Source organism: Chinchilla lanigera, unplaced genomic scaffold (assembly GCF_000276665.1).
Source record: "Chinchilla lanigera isolate Chin_1 unplaced genomic scaffold, ChiLan1.0 scaffold00180, whole genome shotgun sequence".
NCBI classification, from domain to species: domain Eukaryota; kingdom Metazoa; phylum Chordata; class Mammalia; order Rodentia; family Chinchillidae; genus Chinchilla; species Chinchilla lanigera.
This window is the reverse complement of record NW_004955581.1, coordinates 457,417-476,522: the sequence shown is the minus strand read 5'-3', so window position 1 is coordinate 476,522 and position 19,106 is coordinate 457,417. Positions and strand designations below refer to the sequence as shown.

Here is a 19,106-nt window from a genome sequence, read left to right as displayed (position 1 = left end):
GCCCTGTTCCAGAATGGCAGCGGTGGCCACACCAGGTTCCGGAATGGTGGCAGCATGGAGAAATTGCTCCTCAGAATTGGATTTAGAGTGCCCAGCGATCCAGGCACTCGACCCCTGTGGCCAAGAGAGGGGCAAGTTTGGCTGCTGCTCCAGGTGGCAGCAGACTGATGTCACCCATGTGGCACTGGTTTTAGGTACATACATAATACAAGAGTTCTGAGGTTAAAAATTTCCACCTCAATTTCAGAAGGCTTGGGAGGCCAGGCAGTGTGCCCCCGAGAGGGCAATATGTGAGGCTCTGAGTATGAAGCGAAAGGTACAGTGGAGACCTCAGAAGTTTGGAAAAGCCAGGAACATGGATTGTCTGAGAAAAGCTGCAAGGAGGGAGCAAAGTAGGCCCAAGAGAGAGGCCGTGGGAACTGTAACCACTGGAAGTGCCATAGGATGGAGTCATGCAAGCCCTTTGGAGCTCACAGTGTGCCCCAGATTGCTCCAGATGCTGGCCGTAGAACTACAGGACATAATGTTAGCCCTGCTGGATGTTGGACTTGCTTTGGTCCCAATGCTCTGTATCCTCCTGTTTTTACTTTTTGGAATGGCAATGTTTATCTTGTGCTATTGAGTGTTGGAAATGTTTAACTTTTCATTTGTAAAGGAGTCTCACAGCTAAGAGTTTGCCTTACATCTTGGAGGAGACTTGGTACTTAGACTTTTTAGCAATGCTGAAACTATTAGAACTTTGGCTAGTAAACTGACGTGATGAACTGATTTTTTTTGTCTTTTTGAGACAGGGTCTCACTCTGCAGTTCAGGCTGGCCTTGAGCTCACTTTGTAGCTCAGGCTGGTCTCGAACTCACAACAATCCTCCTGCCTCAGCCTCCCAAGTGCTGGGATTACAGGGGTGCGCCAATATGCCCGGCGCGATGAACTGATTAACAGAAAGCTTGTACCTGCGGAAGACACTGTCAAGACGGTAGGTGACAAGCTGCCGACCAGGAGAGGCTTTGAGCAGGCGTATCTGAGAAAGTGCTGCTGTTCAAGACAGAAGAACTGTCAGAACCCAACAGAATGAAAAGCCCAACGAAAAACTGGGAAATAAGACAACTCACCAAGGGGCTGGGGATTTAGCTCAGCGGCAAAAGCGCCTGCCTGGCAAGCACAAGGTTGTGAGTTAGGTTCCCGGTACCGGAGAAAAACCAAAAAAAAAAAAAAAACAAAAAACAGAGAAAACCGTAGACAACAAGTGTCTGAAGAGACGCACAACATCTCTGATCACTTGGGGTTCTCTTGTCACTGGGGAGCTGCAGGGTCACACAGTGAGCAGCACTGCACCACCCCCCGTTAGAACACCCGCCCCGACGCCAAGGGCAGGCAAGGGTACGGAGCATCAGAAACTCCCATCGTTGGAGGAAACGCAAAACGGTGTAGCCGCTTTGAAAGAAGGTTTGGCAGTTTCTTGCAAAACTAAACCTGCTTTTACGGTGTGGCCCAGCAGCCGTGCTTTCTGGTAATCACCCGAAAGAATTTAAACCACGTCCACACCGAAACCTGCGCACGAGTGTTCACGGCATTATCCATAGTTGCCCAAGTTCAGAAACAGCCGCGAGGTGCCCATGCGTGAATGGACACACTGGTGCATCCAGAAAGTGGAGGCCGGGAGCGCTGACAGGAAGCGGCTGTGAGGTCACAAAAAGGCAGGGCGGAAACACCATGATGTCACTGAGTAAAAGAGGCCTGTCAGACGCCCCACTGCTGTGTGACTCTAACCACAGATGTTCTGGAAAAGAAAAAACTACTGAGTGAAAAGACCGGAGGTCACACAGTGGGAGGGAAGGAGGAGTAGGAGGAGCAGGGAGGGCGAAGACGGCCTTACGCATCCGTCCCGCCCACAGCGTGAACTGCGGACTCCGAGTGGGCTGGGGCTGCAGCCCGCGGACTGTAAAGACCGAAACACGGAGAGGGGGCCCTTTCTGAGGGAGCTGTGTGTTGCCGGGAGTGAGCAGAAGTCTGTGTTTCTACTCAGTCTTCCTGTGAACCTACAACTATTCCAGAGAGGGAAGAAGGCGGGAGGAAGGGCTGAACAGAAGTCACCGCACCCGCAGCATCGAGGCCAGCAGAGCTGAGATTCGGTCTCAGGCCTGAAAATAATCCTCAGGGCCCAGACTCTTGTCTTCACAGCGCTGCTTCCTTGCCTCTTTAGGGGCAGAAAGTCCAACCTAGGAGCTCCACCAGCTGTCCTCGGGAATGCAGAACCCCTTTGGCCTCCCTGTCCCTGTAGTCCTGGGCCACGCTGGGTGTGTTTCTGCTGACACAACCTTCTCAAAGCCTGTGGTCTCGGGATTAACACCGAGGGACGCCAGGTCCTCCCCAGCTTTCCCCGGACGCCCACCTTCATTCCTGCTTCCCAGGAGCGGCACAGCGACTCACCTGCCCTGCACGTCTGCATTGATGCGGAGCAGCGCCCGCTCCCTGGGCGCTTTTCTCACCGGAGGGCTCCTGCTCTCAGCATCTTCTGCCGTCTGGATAGGCCAAGAATCCCCAAGTCACTCAGTGCTGGTTTTGGTTACTTAACGATTTGTCACGGTTTGTGTCTGGATGTCCCCCCAGAGCCTCATGCAGCCATGAAGTGGCCTTCTAGAGTTTGTGATAGATTCGTGGTCCAGTGCTGGGGTTATGGGAGTGAGTGCTGCTCCCACCCTGGGGCAGGCAGCCTGCATACAGTCCAAGGGAGGGAAAGAGGCTTGCTCTTACCCCCTGCTCCTCCCTTTTTACTCTTGCTGCTTTTGCTGTTTTCCATGCCATGAACTGTTGCCCTCTGCCCTGTGCCACCCTGCCTTGGAGCCAGCCAAGTATGGACTGAAACCTCCACAGACTATGAGCTAAGTAAACCTTTCCTTACTTGTTTCTTGTGGTTTTGTCTTTTGGGTGCTGAGAATCAAACTCAGGACTCTGCACTTGCCAGGCAGGCACTTGTGCCACTGAGCTATATCCCCAGCCCTCACCTTTCTTTCCTTAATTGTAGGTGTCAGGTATTTTGTCTCAGCAACGAGAAGTAACCAAGACACAGTTTCACCCTCCTGTATGTCTTTCCTTTTGTGTTTTACTTTAAGTATCAGGAAAAGGCTAGGCCACCCTCGGCACTGCACAGAAGTCTCCCTGGGTGTGATTTCTGCACGCCTACCCAAGAACGGCGCAATGTCAGCCACTTTACCCTGGTTTTCCTGCAGCATCCAGCAAGATGTCCCTCACCTCCATCTGGGTCCTCGCCGCACTGTCCTAGCGCCCGCCTCCAACCACAGTCCAGCCAGGCAGCCTTGGCTTCCTCCGTCAGGCTCCCCGAGGTGTCCTTCCCGACTGCACAGCCAGGGGCACACAGCCTGGCACTGCAGCCCACGGCCTGCTCACAGTCTATGTTCCCTTCCCGGGTTGCCAGGCAGAGCCCACAACCGCATGGATCAGAACGGCTGAAATTTCTTCTCTCCCGACCCCCAGCTGGAAGTGAAGGTGTGGCAGGGTACACCCAGCTCACCAGGCAGTTGGCAGGACTGCAGGGCAGGGCAGTGGGAGCGCCCCTGCTCCACGTGTTTCCCGCAAGCTTCCCTGAGCCCGCAGACCCGGTGCTCCTGCCCCGCCCCCATCTTCCCAGTAGCTGCAGCCGCCGCGGTGCCCAGAGCCACCTCCTGCCGCAGGTCCCGTGGTGCCGTCTCGGGGCAGCTCATCCGGCCTGGTTGCACCTGCACAATCCTGTCCCCTACACCTGTGTCTGACACCCAAGAAAAGCGGTGTGGACCCTGGGGCCCAGAGCCTACAGCCACTGAGGAGCTGCTCTGTCACTCCTGCGCCTCATGCCTGGGGAACTGGGATCCAGCAACGCAGCTGCCCTCTGCCCGCTGCGCCTTTCCGGCCCGGTGCAGCGCTCTGCCCCTGTGACCCTGCTGTGTGTGTCCCACCGCACCTTCCTCCTCCGAGGGGTTTCCGGGCCCCAACTGTGGGAGCTCAGGTCATCTCTGCCTCTGCACGTCTGCTCCTGCACCTGTCAAGCAGAGCTGCCCCTGCTGCCAGGCACAGTTCTAAAGACCTGGTACCCTGGCATGCAGCCCACCCCGCGTCCAGCGTCTCTCACGGGAGCTCCGGCCCTGCCCTCCTCAGAGGCCGGGCTCCCTTGGGAGGGCTCCTGGGCTCCAGGGCCTCAGAGCAGGCAGCTCTCAACCCCCTGTCCCTCAGCCTCGGTGTCCGCAGCCCCCAGGGGACAGCACCCAGAGCAACGGGCAGAGGGCCTGCGCCGGGCCCTGCCTCTCCGAGGGCCCACAGGGAAGAACCGGTACGCAGCCTCGTTGAGATGCATTCCACGTGCAGGACGAGGCTGCTTTTTGGTTTAATGGTTTGCATGTGGCGGGGGTGAAGCTGCAGAGCAGGGAAGGACAGCGCACTGTGGGCCAAGGAATCCCGGCCAGTGTGTAGCTGGCTTGAGGAAGGTCTCAGCGGGGCTCCCAAGTCACGGGTGCGGGAGGTCACCCAGTGAGCAGCAGCCGCAGGGAGAGGCCACAGCTGGGTGCCCACCATCTAGCCCCAGCCGACCCTTGGAGCCGTGGCCAGAGGTTGCAGCAGCCAGTGTGCCTCCAATCTGGCCTGTGCTTTGCAGGGAGGTAGACACGTGGCTTCTTGGGCCTGTCCTCCTTGCCACGTCTCACGGAGGTCTGCAAGTCATTCAGTACACCCGGTGCCTGGCGGAAAAGGGAGAGCATCACAGGTCGGGGCTGGAGTCCAGGTGCGGCAGCCATAGCACAGGACGGGACAGGCTGCAGGAAGAGCAGGGCCTGGCACCAGCAGGGCAAGGGTGTGGGTGCTGGCACAGGCTGGCTCTCTGAGACCGTGACAACCCCGTAGGCAGGCCGCTCTCCGCAGTGTGCACCTCGATGGCACCTGGCCCTCCTCCCACCCTCCACGCACACAGCCCCGGAGGTGTAGTTACGAGCCACGCACCTGGCGTCGATGCACCTCCATACCTGGGTTTTTTCTTCACTCGTCTTATGGGGGTTTTTAAAGATAGGGTCTTGCTATGCAGTCCAAGCTGGCCTTGAACTGGCAACTGAGTCCTCCTGCCTCAGCCTCCTGAGTACTGGGATTACAGGTGTGCGCCACCATGCCTGGCTTCATTCTTTGATTATTAAATCAAAACTCCCACCTCTCGACTCCAAGGAGGCACTCACCCACTCAGTAACGCAGCTGCCTCCCTCCCTCGGGACCGGGCGGCTGGCAGCTTCGAGCTGCCTGGCTGTGCTGCGTCACTAGGGTCCCTGGGCCAGGTGTCAGGCACTATGGGGTCTCCCCAGGCCCTGGTCCCAGAGATCGAGGCCGGACACAGATGCAGGTGGCAGCCACTCTGGAGCCGAGCCAGCGAGCCCCTTCCAGCCTCCAAGCAGCCGCATCCAAAGCAGAGCCGGTAATGCCTCCTCATGTTGGGGCCTGCTCTGTGGACGGGCGATGGGGCTGGACACCCTGGCTCGGGGACCAGGGGACCTAGGGCACAGCCTCGTGGGAAGCTCTCGCCAGAGACCCAGCCCTGTGGGAATCGAGGGGAGGGGGTGGGGCCCGTGACGCAGAAGTGTGGGGCGCGCGCAGGCCGTGGTGTGTGTAGGCTCACACGTGTGACATGAGGCCACCTGCAGCGGGCACTGGAACCTGTGCTGCTGCTGCCCTGCTGCAGAGCCCGGGACGTCTCATCTGCAGCCCTCGGCTTGTACACCAGCAGCTGCAGGAGGTGAGCTTGTGCTGATCCAGCCCGGCCCTGGGGAGCCCGCCCACCTGGAGGGCGGCAGTCAGCATCACAGAGCTCTGCCCAGTGCAGGTCCCTGGCCCTTCCCACCCTACAGCCCCAGGCCCAGCCTTGTCCTCCTCCTGTGCCCACACGGGTTGGGAGTCGCCTTTATCCTCGAAGGAGACCCCGCACTCCAGGCCCCTTCCTCCTGCCCACCTCCTGGCCACTGCTGGCTTGGACAGAGCGCCACCTGCCAGGTCCCAACCCAGCGGCCCATGGGATGCTGTGTGGATGCCAGCGTGGCTGGTGGGTCACTGTGAGCCCCTGTGGGCTGGGATGGGCAGGAACCAGACTGGTATCAGTGTCCAGGGGTCGTAGGGAGGAGAGGCCTGGACAGACACACATGGCCGGCCCTCCGTGTGCCACCCTGCATCCTTCGGGGCCCAGCCGCAAGAGGACAGGGCCTGACCTTGCACCCGCAGATGTGAGCGGAGCAAAACTTCCTTCCCGGCAGCCCCCACACCCATGGAGCTGTGCAGTTGGCAGCAGAACTCGGACTGGGATGGCCCTGTCTTGACGCACCAACGGCTCCTCCCTGTGCTTCCCCAGAGCTGGAGGATGGAGCTGGAACCGCAGATCACAGGACGTGGGGACACAGCGCCTCCACGGCAAGTGTCCTTGTCCCACACGGCACCGTCACATGTGCCATCTGTCAGCCACCCCACATCACCCTCCTAGCATGCCTGCACGGGGGACCCTGGCTTCGGCGGGAGTCAGGTGCTGGGAACTGGCCACGTGGCCCGCAGCACGGGTGTGGCTTTCTAGCTCGAGTCATAGGGGCACCACACGAGTATGTGCAAGCTTAGGAACACGTGTGAGAGCCTGCGGCAGCACCCCAGACCCTGCACCCCAGGGACACAGGCTACCGCCTACCCTGGCCCTGGCCTATGCTGAACTCAATGCCTTCGCGTATTTGGGGTGGGTTCAAGGTCTGTAAATCCGGGGGGCTCTGCTGACTTCTTGAGACGGGGTCTCCCTGCGTTGGTCAGCCTGATTTCAAACTCCGGCACTCACAACCCTCCAGCCTCAGCCTCTGGGGTGGTTGGGACAACAGGAGCATACTACCATGCCTGGCTTTTGTGACATTTATTATTTTTAATTAAAAACAAGCAGTTACAACTGAGGGTTTTTTCTGCAACTAACGTTTTCCCTCTTGTACTCTTCTGGGGCAGTTTAATTAAATTTTATTTTGATTTTGCAAGTCAGGCTTTGAACAGGTCACTGCGCTTACTGCATCGCCAGGAGAACACGCTGTGCCCGAGACGCCTCAGCCCGATTTCTCACGTTTGTGTGCACAGGAGCAGCCTCAGTATCACCTGTGCCTGCTTTTGTAAATGTCACACGTTGAAGCAGATACTAACACACGCATACTTTAGAGCAGATTCTATTTGTTTCATTGCTAAAAGTCGGAAATCGCAGCCTCTTTAGGGACGGCTCCTCCACTCCTAGCTGGTGGATGGGGCTGGCCTCACAGCAGTCACAGGTCCTGAAGATCTGTTTTGGGCCAACTCTCGGGGGCAGTGTGCTCACCAGCAGGTCCCCTCCAGAGCCAGGCCGGGGTGAGTGACACCTTGGGTGACATTTCCAAATCTGTGAGAGGAAGGACTGGGATGAGCGCCGAGGAAGAGTTCTATAGCCTGCTTTGGTTTTTAAGTCTGTGCAAGGGAAGTGCAGCGCGTGGTGGCGCGCACCTGTGATTCAGCGCTCGGGACTCTGAGGCAGAGGATTGCTGAGAGCTAGAGGCCAGCCTGGGCTACACAGGGAGACCCTGTCTCAAAACAACCAAAAAAATAAACATTTCTATAATGGTACAATACGGAGGAAACCCAGGCCATGGGAGGGTTATAAAACGCAACAGCCGGGCCCCATAATAGCGTGACATCGGTAAAGTGGTCGTTAATCTTCGTTTCTTTTTCTTCCATTCTTTATGCCAGTAAATTGACGTGAGCTGCCCAGCACACACCGGGCAGCCACTGAGGTCTCCGCGGGGGAGGACGGACGCGGGCGCTGACTCAGCTCGGCTGCATCCCCACGACAGTGCACAGCGCCGCACCTTGCTCGCGCACGCATGTCGCTGCCGGCCGCCATCGCCCCGAGCCCCGCTCCCGGTCACGCCGCTCCCCTTGCCGTGGGACCGTGGCGGGGACTTGGGCTTTCAGAACAGCCGTATCTGGATCACCATCTTTCCGCAGGATGATGTTTGGGAGTCTGACCTCTGAGGGTCTCGGCCCTTTGGCGTGTCTTTCGGGATGGAGCCCTGGGGCCACCGGCGCTGCGGGCTCAGTGTGTCCCTGTCTGGGTCGTGCGCAGCGCTCGTCTTGCTGTCTCAGCTCTTGCGCTCCCCCCTGGGCGCTGGGCGGGAAGTGGGGAGCATGTCTGTGCCTCTTTGGGCACCCGCCCCACAGTGACCAGTCCAAGTGGGCTTGTGCGGGCCACGTGGCCGGGCCATCTTCCTCCCCGCCTCAGAGGTAGGAGGGGTCCATACCAGTGCTCTGTGCCAGCTCTCTGGGCCTGGACAAGCCAACGCGTTCTGAACAGCGAGCACAGGCCTGGCACACTCAGCCCTGGCGCATCTCTGGCACCTAGGAAACAGGGACATGGTAGGCCCGGTGCCCAGCAGGGACCACTCCAGCCTGGGGGCCGTGAAGGCAGGATTGCTCAGACGCGCAGAGACGCCCCTTCGCACGGACAGCGCCGGAGCGAGGCCAGCTGCCCCAGGAGGAAGGAATGTCCTCGCTCGCTCACCGTTGGCCAGGTGGGCCAGAGATCACTGCCTGGGACCCTCAGGCCTCTCCCATTTTTTGAAGCTGCTCTTGCCTCCATGTCTTGGATTCTGGCCGCGGCACATGCTACGATTCGAGGCTGCCGGGGTGAAGCGGCTCCGTGGAAAACTTCCCCGTTGACTGGGTGGCTCTTGACACGCAGGCAGGAGGCAAAGGCCAACGCCACTGCAGGCATCAGGAGGCCAGAAATGACCCGGCCTGCGGGCTCCGCGCGGGACAGCCGCTGCCCTCCTGCTCCAGCAGGCTGTGGCCAGGGCGCTCGGGCTACCAACCTGGAGGGGTGGTGCTGAGGGGAGCGGTGTGTGTGCTCACCACGTGTGGCCAGGGGCCCCCACAGTGCCAGGGTCCTGGGCGGCCCCTCCCTCCTTCCGTGCCTCAGTCTCCCTGAGGGGTGGGCACATCCCACCTGAGCATCCTCATGTAGTGCTACAGTCACCCCCTTTCCCCGGACCTGCTGGTGCCTGCACCCCTAACCATCTGTCAGCCTCCCCACAAAGGCACCCACCCCCCAGTCCTCGGAGCCTAAGGGTGGCACCTCCTGCCAGTGCCAGCCGGGGAGAGCACAGGCTGGGGTCTCGAGGAGGGACAAGGTGCCCCCGCTGGCTCGGGAATGCAGAGGCTCGGTCCTGCAGGCCGTGCAGGAGAGAGGCCCCTTCCCTGTGGGGCCAGGAAAAAAGTCTGTTCCTTTTCCAAAACTCGGACCCCACCCTGAATTTAGGGATTTCAAAGACGGTGGCCCAGCACGGGCTAGCCACAGTCTGCGCGGCCAGGGCGCAGGTGCCGGCGCCTCCGTCTCCGTGGCGTGGGGACCCTCGCAGCATGGACACCGCGCACAGCCAGGGAGCAGAGGAGCTGGGGAGGCCCGCAGGCTGCAGGTCCCGGTCCCAGCCCACACGCTGGAGGCACAGGACAGCACTGGGGCCGCAGGACAGGTGTGGCTGGGACCGTGGCCCCGGGGAGAGGGTGAAGTGCAGCTTCGGCGTGCGGGTGGGGTGGGGGCCATCGCTGGGGACAGGCAGCCAAGCCTCAGGCCGGGGGGCCCCTGCCAAGGGCCCCGACTGGCTCAGGGCCAGTGCTGAGGACACCGGCTCAGGGCCAGCTGGAGCTGCAGGGCCGCAGGAGGGGCACAGGGGACGGACGCCCACACGCGGGGTCCTCAGTCAGGCACAGCCCGAGCTCGGTCCCAGGGTCCACCCAGGGTCACCTTCAGGGCAACAAGGCCCTGAACGACAGGAGGAGGAGGAGGACAGAGCACACAGCGCAGGACAGGCGTGGCTCCCCCCGGGCCGGGCTAGGACGTCAGCGTGCTGCAGAACAGCATTAAACATACTCGGTCGTTTCCAAGTCCGCAACCTGTCCCACTCACACCGGGCCCCTTGCTTTCGGCCCCCTCTCCCTGTGGCAGTGCACGCTGTCTGCGGCCTGGGCGCTGTCCCTGTCCCCGCACGGAGCGCAGCTGCGGGCTCTGTGGGCTGGCCGTGTGCGTGAGCAGCGCGCTTGCGCCCATCTCCCCGTGACCTCTAGGTCTGAGGTGCAGCTCGGGACCGCAGGAGCCGCCTGCTCTGGGCCGGGCTGGGTGCATCTCACACCACGGGGCGTGTGGGCACACACACCCCTACGGAAATGAGACAGATCCAGCACCTTCAGCCAGAATTCTTGAGACCCAGAGTGTTTACGTTTTGTTTGCTTTATTCGCTTTGTTTCACGTACATGTTTGATCTTGTGATGACACACATTCAGCACATGACCCGCTCGTGGCACCTACGTCTCACACGCACCCTCTGACGGTCAGCTCACACAGTTCTTTGGGCTCGAGTGTGGGCACCGCCTGGCTCTGAGGCCCTCGTCAACACTGACGAGGCTCCCTGCCAGCGCGGGAGCGTTCTGAGCTCCGAGTGTCCAGTACTCCAGGCCGTCTGACGGGCACGAAGAGCCTGCCAGCTGGCAAGATGGAGACCGCGCCCGAGGGCCGGGCCACGGGGCAACGACCGGCGGCTCCAGGGCCTGCGAAGACTGCTTCCGGGGCGCCCCATGCTCAGGAGCCGCGGGGCACACAGGGCGTCTCCTGTGCCAGCCGCACACCCCACCCGACCGCGAGCCCTGACGGGGACGGAGCCCCGCAGAGACACAGCGGCCTCCTGGCTTGTCTGGGGTCCCTGTGGGCTGATGGGCCCGAGGGCTGGGCGTGGGCGGCCCCAGCGCAGGGCACAGCGATGCTGCAGCATTCCTCGCATGCCGCTGTGGCGCTGGCCCAGGCCCCTCTCCACGGCCCCTGGCTGACCCTGCCCAGGCTGGGTGTGGCTTGTCCTGGGGCTGCGGCTGCTGGCTCCGGCAGCCAGGCCACCAGCTCCTCCCACAGGCCTCTCGGGAGCCCACGGGGCGGGGACAGTGCTTCCCGCAGCTCCCCGAGCAGCCCCCAGACCCCGCAGGCGGGGCCTGCCACAGCCCGGGACCTCGGGCCTCCAAGAACTTGCTCTGCAGGTCCCACCTGCCTCCGGGGTGGCCAGAGCCTCAGCCAATCTGCCGGCAAGGCTGGGAAGAGAGGCAGGTGGTGCATCAGGCCTCGAAGAGAAGGGGCCCCACCTGCCAGAGCCTCCCCTTCCCGTCAAAGGCAGGCCACTGGCGGCACGGTTCCCCCCTCCACCTGCAGCCCAGCAGGGAGGCGCCCGGCCTGGGTGGCTGTGATGGAAGCTGGAAGCCAGGTGCAGGGCAGGGTAGTCGGGCCACGGCCCCAGGAGAGCAGAGGGGCCCCGGGCAGGGACCGTCTGCGGGTCCTTGCAGGTTGGGCATCAGCCTACGGCCAGAGCAGCCCACAGCTCAGCTGCAGGTCAGACAGAACTCTGGCCCGGAGCTGGATGCAGCCCTCAGAGCTCCGGCCCACCCTGGAAAGGGCGCTGGCTCTGCCATGCCCAGCCTCCTAGGAGCGGCTCCACAGTACTGTCCTCGGGGCAGGACACTGGCGAGAGGCCACAAGCAGGGCACAAGGTCCCGCAGGGCTGTGGGACCACTCGGCGCACCAGGCGGGGCACAGCACAGTTCACATGTGCCCAGCCTGCCCGGGCAGGGCAGAAACGTCTCCTGCTTTCCAGGCCACGGGGCCAGCACCTGAGCAGAGGCGCAGCTGTGGGCCCCTCCTGCCCTGTGACCCTGAGGAGCCGACCTCGGACCTGCTGCCTCCAGGCAAAGCCTCCTGGCCTCGGGCTCGGGCCGCAAGGCTGGCTCCCGCCTGCTTGTCCACTGTCCTCGGGCAGCGGCCCCCAGGTGCAGACTGCACACTTCCTCCTGGCATAGACGGTCCCGTTTCCTGCCCGGCCTGAGCCCCCACTGTCTGTGGGTGTTCACAGGAGGAGGGCAGGGTCTTTGCCCATCCTGAGATCACACGATGCATGCTGTCTGCACGTGTCACAGTGCAGCGCACACACACACACACACACACACGGGACACACACACGGGACAGTGCATAGTGCACATGGGAGGGCAAACGGCACACACATCGTCCGCATGGCATGCTCCTGCTCCACACTGCGTGGCGCGGGGTACTCGGGTCACCTCCGCCGCTGTCCCAGCTCCCCTGGGGTGCCCTGGCCCCGGGGACCCCCTGCCACCCATCCCCACAGGCTCCTCCAGGGCCCAGGGGCCCTGCTGCTGGCGAGTCTCTGAGGCGCCTGCTGGGGTGCAGAGCTAAGGCTGGTTCCTGAGAGGGACGCCGGGGCGGAAGCTGTGCTCCTGGGAGCAGGCGGCAGGAAGGCCTGAGGTCACCACACTGGTCCCTCAACAGGACGCAGGCGTGCGCATCCCGGGAACGAACCCGCTCGCAGCAGCAGCAGCCCGCAAGGTGCAGGGGACCCCAGGGCTCCCAAGTGCACCCTCAGCTCTCGCCACAGACCCGGCCACCCAGGGCTGCCCAGGCCACTCCTCCCTCGACGCAGTGTCCAGAGGGCCGCACTTCTCAGCATGCCACGGCCCAGCCTCGGACCCTCAGGGCTGGCCGGGCGCACCCCTCCCTCACCACCCACCCTCCCAGGGTCCGGCCACCCAGGCCCCAGGCCCAGGGCCCAGGGCAGCTCTCCGCCTGCCCCCTCCACCCTCAAGGGCGGACAGGGCCACCAGCCCAGGTGGCCAGTGTGCCCTGCAGACAGGACAGGACAGGCCACCAGGCTCCGCCAGGGCACGCGCATGTCCGCGTCCCTTGGGAGGTCTCCCCTCTGGCGGCGCCACCCCACAGGGGCGGTCGAGGTTTCGGAGCAGCGCCCCACGGGGTCGGCCAGCAGCACAGCCAGGCGCTGTTCGCCCCTCGAAAATCGCAAACAGCACAGCTGAGCCCCGCTGGGACACCGAGACCCGGCCACAGGCGGCCTCCTCCCTGCCCAAATTCGGGACCCTGTCGGCCGCACCCCACAGCCCCTGGAGGAGCTGGCGAGTCTCTGGAGCAGGGCCGTTCTGGTGTCAGGGCCGCTGTGGGGCCGTGTCTCTGCCTGCGCCTCGGGCAGCAGGGCCGGTTCCCAGCTGTGCTTGCACCACACTCACTTTCGGAGTCCTCCAGGACGACTCCGAGGGTCAGGCCTGCTCAGCACCTCTGAGGTGCCAGAGGATGGCTCCCTGAGGCCAGCGTCCTGCAGGGCTCGCGTCCTCTGCAGGTCCAGTGGCCTGGGCCGCCCTGGGACGGTCCACGTGCCTGAGCGTGGCCCTGTGCAGGGCGCTGAGAGGGGCTGGGGCCTCGAGGGTGCTGCCTCCCCGGCCCCCACCCCCGCCGGGAGTGCGGCCCTCCTCCCCTCCCTCCCTCCCTCCCGCTCTCCTCTGCCCGTGTCTCTTCCCACACGTGCTCCTGCCACACGCGCTATGACACGGCCAAAGGCCACAGGCGCCACGCTGTCTCTCACGGTGCTCGTGTGGTGTGACGGGCATCACAGGCCCGGGATGCAGCTCTACAGAGCAGAACACGGACGTCCCCACCCCGACCGTTTCAAGCAGCGCTCAGCGGCGTCAAGCACACTCACAGCGCTGTGACCGTCAGCACCATCCACCTGCATAACTCGTCCCATCTTGCACAACTGAAACTCTACTTTTCGTTGTTTTTAAATTTTATTTTAAAGAGAAAAAACGCCAAAACTTCAAAACAAGATAATAGGAGGTTAACAACCGTTAATTCGTTTTTTTTTTTGAGGCAGGGTCTTACTGGGTATCCCAGCTCAAACTCACAGTGATCCTCCTGTCTGAGCCTCCTGAGTGCTGGGATCACAGGCATCTGCCACACTCTATGCTCTAAAATGCAACTACCCATTTCCTCTCCTCCCACTTCTGTTGTCCGTCTTTACAATTTGGATAACTCTAGGTGCCTCATCTGAGTGGAATTACACAGATTTGTCTTTTTCTTTTTTTCTGTTACTGGGTATTGAACTCAGAGCCTACACCGAGCTACATTCCCTGGCCCTTTTTTGTTTTTTAAGAGTGTTGCTAAATCACTAAATTGCCCAGGCTGGGCTCAAACTTGTGATCCTACTGCCTCAGCCTCCAAGGCATGCACCACCACACTGGGCTCAGTATTTGTCTTTTTGTGACTGGGTTGTTTTACTCGGCCTATCACCCTCAGGGTATGTTCACATTTAGCTGGTCAGAATTTCCTTCTCTGTGAAGTTTAAATATTATTCCGCATGTGACTAGGACACGTTAGCTTGTCCGGTCCTTCCTCGAAGGGCACTGGTCACCTCCACGTCTTAGCTACTGTCCACCCTACTGCTGGCTGTCTGACAAACAGTCCCGGGAGACCTGTCCTTCACTCTCCTGTCACTTGGCAATTCTGAGAGGTCCAGAACTCTTCCCCAGCAGTTCAGCTCCACCGCCCACCAGCAGTGTGACCGTCTCCCGTCCTCACCAACACCTGTCCTTTTCATTTTTAAAATCATAGTTCTGCAGCGCCTGGTGGTGCACGCCTGTAATCCTAGCACTCGGGAGGCTGAGGCAGGAGGATCCTTGCGAGTTTGAGGCCAGCCTGGGCTACAAAGTGAGTTCAAGACTAGCCTGAACTGCATAGTGAGGCCCTGTCTCAAAAAGACAAAAAATAAAATAAAATTAAAAATTTAAAAATCGGGAACAGACATTGATTTGTAAAAATTTTTCCTCTACCTACTGAGCTGGGCAGCTGGTTTTCACTTTGAGTCTGCAGATACAGTGAATCACAGAGAGGGGATTTCTAAAACGCCAAGACAGTCCCGGGACAAACCGCGGTTGCTCGTGCTATATTGTCTGTTCTTCTACACCAGTAGGTTTGGTTTGCTTTCAAAACAAAACAAAACAAAACAAAACAAACAAACAAAAACCAGCAGGCTGCAGTAGAGAACTTGACCAGAACACTGAGGCCCGGGGCTCACCCAGCACTGCGGAAAGAGAGCTGGGAAGGCCGTGCCTGCTTCTTAGGAGCTCGGGCGGGCGCCCTGCTTGCGGCCTGTGTCCTCGAGTTTGCGAGCTGGGCGGCGGCCCTCGCCTCTGCAGCTTTCTCCAAGAGTCTGGGCAGAACCAGTGTAACTCGTTCCCCTGGTACTTGGTAGAAGTCACCCCTGAAGCCCTCTGGACCTGGACTGTTAATTAGGGAAGTGTCTTTAATAAACGTTCAAAGCTTTCACTGACACAGGTACTCAGGTATCCTATCGGTGCGTGCGCAGTTTCCGTCTTCCAGGGGTTTGTCCGCGTCACCCAGGTGTCACATTTACTGCAAGGTGTTGCTCAGAATCGTCACCGTCCTTTTACTACCTGCAGGGCCTGCAGGCAGGCCAGCCCGGGGCTCTCTGTCCACGGGCAGGCCCCCTCTCACTCCTGACACTTAGTCGGCACCTTCTCTCAGCTTTTCCTCCGCAGTCTGACAAGAGGTTTGCTGAGTTCACTGATTTCTCAGAGAGCTGGCTTTGGCTTGTGCAGATCTGATGGTTAGCTTGGACAGTGCATCGATCGGATTGAGACACGCCTAGGAAATGACACACTGCCGGCTCGGGTGTGTCCGCATGTGTTTCCACAGATGACAGATGGGAAGGCTCCACGTCACCAGCAGGCCAGCCCATTAATGAGGTCGTCCCTGGAGGAATTACTGGGAGGTGGCGGAGCAGGAGGTGGAGCTGACAGCAGTGCCGGGCCAGGGTGTGGCCGTGGGGACCGTGTCTGCCCCAGGGCCCTGCCCAGCCTCCCGCTCCTCTCTGCTTCCTCCTCCTGGGCCAAAGCCCGAGCTGAGGGGGCCGCCCTCTCCTGTGGGCTGCGGGCAGGTGTTTGTCCCACTGTGGACAGGTGACTAATGCATAGATTGTACTGTTTTCTGGTTTGTATTTTCTTCTCTGGCTTTTACTATTTCTTTTCTGGTAATTTGCATTTTTAAATTGTACTTTTAATTTTTTCTCATCTTTACTATGTTTTATTGATTTTGACCTTATTCTCTGTCTCCTTTCAGACAGTTTCGACTTTAAGTTCGCTAATCTTCTCCAGAACGTTAACCACCAGGAAGTTCGCGCATCTCATGCTCGCTTCCGGCACCGTGGCCTCGTGTCCGTGCTCATTTCTTTGTGCTCCAGAAACCTCTGCACACGCAGGCCGCTGCACCACCCACCTCAGCCGGGGGCCCAGGTCAGTGAGAGCTGGGCCTGGCTGCTCAGTTACTGCCCATTGCAGGCTGTTTCTTTGCTTCTCCAATGTCTGGTATTCTCTGAGTAGATGCCAGGCACTGGGAATTTCACCTTGTTGGCTGCTGGATATCAGAATTCATCTCAGTTGCCCAAATCCGGTTACCTCTGGGACTTGTGCCTGAGGTGGACAGCACTGCCCCTCACCCCGTGGGCTGCAAGTCCTCCCAGCCAGGGAACAGGGCCGCCTCGTAATATAGAGGGGAAAACCCAACCTGAATGATATCTGGGATGACTTCATGCTCTCTAAAATCGAAGAATGAATTTTAGGAACAACGGAGGTTAACAGCAGAATATATTTATTGAGGGACAGAAAGCTTCTGTCCGAGAGGGACAGATGGGGGTGCCCCCGAGCGGGTTGCCCAGGAACCTGTCTTTTCTAGGGACTTTTACAGGGCAAAACCATGAGGTGAGCCAGGTCCAAGGTGGAAAACAAGGGAACTCGCTAGGAGGGCATGAGGTGGGACAAAACTATGGTCAGCCAATAAGATTACAAGTATAATTGTTCAGGTAAAACTGATTAAATCAGGGCCAAATGGGGAAGCGAGTCACATAGCAAGCGAGCATGAACACAGAGCAGGGACTTTTCCTGAAGGAGGTTGGGGTAGTGACTCTTCCCGGCCTTGTCAAGGTGATGGCTACCTATTTAGAATATCAAGCCATTGGGGCTGGGGATTTAGCTCAGCGGCAAAGCGCCTGCCTGGCAAGTTCAAGGTCGTGAGTTCGGTTCCCGGTACCGGAGAAAAACCAAAAAAAAAAAACAAACTAGAATACCAAGCCCTGAGGTCCATCCCTAGGGAAGTATGTGGGCGCATCTGTGTAATCTTTTGTCCACAGCTGGACAACTGTCTCCCCCAGTTGTAAGGTACCTCATCTTCCCCACTGGCTCCTTCAAGGGCCTGGCCCTGTCCGACTGCCCACAGCCTATCTAGTATTTCTGTCTAACTCAGCTGCCGTAACACTCGGACCCGCGCTGCGAGCGCTGGCGGTCCTTGTCTGAGCCTGCGGTAGCTTGCCTGCCTGCCGTGTGGCCGCCCTTCCCTCCCCAGGGTGCGTCCGTCCCTTTCCCTCTTCCCTCATCCCGCAAGCTGCAGCAGCTCCGGTTTCCTCCTGGGGACCTTGCACTGCGCCTGGCTCAGGCTGGCGCTGGCCCCAAGCTGCGTCCCGGAAACTGCAGCTGTGGCCAGGCCGCGGCCACCTCCCCCGCCCCTGGATCACCACCACTCACCACCTGATGTTCAGGCTCTGAAAACCAGCATCCTCATTTAATTCTTTCTTACTTTTTGGTTGTTTCAGGTAGGAGACCAAGCTGGCTCCCTTTTCATGCATTTCAGATTTATTATTGTATTTTTAAAAATCAAAATAAAGCAGCAGTTTTCTTTTTGAAAGTGTGGAGAGGGGCTGGGGATAAAGCTTAGCAGCAAAGCGCCTGCCTGGCAAGTGCTCGGTCCTGAGTTCGATTCCCGGTAAAAATAAAAAAATAAATTGATCCGATACATGTTTGTCAAGCTTGTTCAGAAGCACACACAGACAGCAGCACGAAGTCCATCCCCAGTTCTTTTCTCAAGCCCTGCTCCCCTCTCACGTGGGCAGCATCTCTTGACCTACATTCTGGTCCACAAATTCTCTTTTCATCCGGGTCTAAACTGCGGTTAAAACCTTTCAATGAGTTCCGAGTTCGGAATTTTGTGTTTTTCATTTCTAGAAGTTCCATGATGGCTCTTTTAAAAATCTCTCTTGTCAAATTTATAGTTTCCAGTTGTTGCAAAGAATTTACGAGCCTAGTTTGATCCCCTTGAGCATAATAAGCACATTCATTTTATGGTTTCTGGCTGATAATGTGGTCTCTGGATTTCTTCGCGTCTCTTTTTCCATGGTGTATGACTTGCGTTTCTGATAATTTTTGCTTACATGCGAGACAGATTTGAGTGTTACTGTAGACACCATCGCAGGCTAAGGGTGATGCTGTCACCATGCCCACACAACTCCGATCTGCTTTTGCCAGGCACACGGGTACCTGAGCTGTCGGGGTCACGCTATGCTGAGTTCAGGGTTTGAACTTGAGCGTTTCCAAGTTCAAGGTCGGGGCTGCCTGATGATTCAAGGCTGGGCCACAGTCCGCAGAGGGCGGCCTCACCTCTGACTCACTGGCCTCTGGCGCATTCCTCCGTGTCCGCCAAAAGCAGGTGTGGCTGCCTACGGGCCGCACCCTCGGTGGGTTCCGGAACCCTGCTTTGTTTCCCTGCCGCAGAGCCCCAGTGCTCCCTTCCCGACCAGGCAGAACCCGCCCTCTCCCGCCCCTCACGCTCTTACGCGGGTCATCACCACCACCAAGGAGCCCTGCTTCTGCCGCGTCTGCCCACAGGCTGTCTGGCCTACCAAGCTGGGCATGTGCTGGGCGCCTGCACGCCCCCGGGTCATTCCACTGACCTCTGTGGAAAAGCTGAGGTGGGGCCCGGCGTGGTGACACACGCCTGTAATCCCAGCACTCGGGAGGCTGAGGCAGGAGGATTGTTGCGAGTTCAAGACCAGCCTGGGCTACAAAGTGAGCTCACGACAGGCCTGAACTGCACAGCGAGACCCTGTCTCAAAAAGACAAAAAAAGAAAGAAAAGGAAACCTGAGGTGGGGCTGTGCCTGGCTTCCCCCGCGCACACAGCCCTCACCCGGCCGGGCCAGGCTGCAGCTGGGGAGGGGCGCGCACACTGCGTCTGACAGCCTGTGTTTGCTTCCCCACATCCGCAGGCGGAACCCCGCGGCCTGTGTGAGGGTATCCCGGGCGCGGCTGAGAGCGGCGGAGGCCCTGGGTGCGGCCAAGAGCTGCGGCACCCGCTCGCCGGCCGC

At 59.5% G+C, this 19,106-nt stretch overlaps 1 protein-coding gene across 1 annotated transcript in view; it reads left to right on the top strand.

The window, feature by feature from the left end:
• Positions 1-17,729: 17,729 nt before the first annotated feature.
• Prss38 (protease, serine, 38) overlaps positions 17,730-19,106 on the top strand; it is a gene marked incomplete in the record, with an annotated part of 3,485 nt that continues 2,108 nt past the window's right edge. Inside the window, 2 exon segments of the mRNA XM_005414263.2 lie at positions 17,730-18,711; positions 19,008-19,106.